This window comes from Branchiostoma floridae, unplaced genomic scaffold (assembly GCF_000003815.2).
Source record: "Branchiostoma floridae strain S238N-H82 unplaced genomic scaffold, Bfl_VNyyK Sc7u5tJ_72, whole genome shotgun sequence".
NCBI classification, from domain to species: domain Eukaryota; kingdom Metazoa; phylum Chordata; class Leptocardii; order Amphioxiformes; family Branchiostomatidae; genus Branchiostoma; species Branchiostoma floridae.
The window spans coordinates 3,418-4,730 of record NW_023365920.1 but is presented as its reverse complement, the minus strand read 5'-3'; positions in this window follow the sequence as shown (position 1 = coordinate 4,730).

Below are 1,313 nucleotides of genomic sequence, written 5' to 3'. Positions count from 1 at the left end.
CATCTGCAGGTAGAGGATTGATCTGCCTAAGTAGGTCTTTTTCAGTTGTCTTTTTCAAACATGCATCCTCAGCCTGGATATACAGAAGTGGACTAAAGTGAACTTTGTTCTAATTCATGTGCATATGCTCTGCCCTGATATATATGTTTTTTTACTAGACTATGGCTGGCTTACACACGTTTTAGAGTTCTCAAGTTGATATAGCCAGAGTCAACTTAGGAGCATTCTGTTCACACATGGCCACCAAATGATTTGTGACAGCGGCAATTTTGACTCTGTTGTTCCTCGATGACTCTAGTTGGTTTGATGACACGCTGAGTTTTTGTAGTAGTCAATGATCTATCAAAGCCTTTATCCATGTCTCAGCTGACCAACTTGCACAACATGTTTACCGAAAGTAACAAAACGATGAAATTGGCCCTTGAATGACGTGAGCTGGCCTCTCTGATTGGTGCATTGAGGAGTCGACTCCTTGGATTTACACACTCAATAATTACTGTAATTCCTGATTTTTTCAATGTCCTTTTATGTTCACGGTTTTCACAGTGACGACTGTAACATGACACTAATATTACTGATACACAAATGATTTTGTTGGTGACGATAACATATTATTTGCGCCCCGTGTACATTTAAGTGAGCGACTTGGTCACCTTTCAAACGTCACCCAAGTCGACTCCAGGGAAAGGTATTGGAGTACCCTCAAGTTCTGCATATATAGTCCCTTAGTCCTGTCATTTTATGACTATGTGTGTACACCCAGCCAATGTCTATGATTATAATAGAGGTTTGATTTGCATAAAGGTTCCAATCAATGGTACTGGATATGAACTTTGAAAATGAAAAGTCAAAAGTCCCTTTGAATACTAGAATAATTTAATGCCTTTGTAGGGGAATGTCTTGTTGATTACCTGAACGTTTTTAGAGCGCACAGTCTACTGTTTTTACAGCCATGTATATTTTAATGTCAGGAACATGTAGGTAATGTTATTTAGTCGTAGGTAGAGTCTTTCCAAATCTTCCTTGGTCAAGTTTAGTTTCCTTTTAATGGCACATAAATGGTTTATAAATCTCATATACTAAAGTCTTGATCATTAACTTAATGTACTTCTTAATGTACTGTATTGTATGGTAACCATAATTGTTTTGAAAGTAACAATAGATAACAGTACAAATGCTATCTCTACAGAGAAAGTGAAATGTACCTTTATATACACATTCCAGCTTTATAGGTTGGAGGTGAAGTGAAAGTGCCTTCCTTTTTTATGCAGATTCTGCTTACGAGTCATTCTTGCATCATACAGTTATCAGTA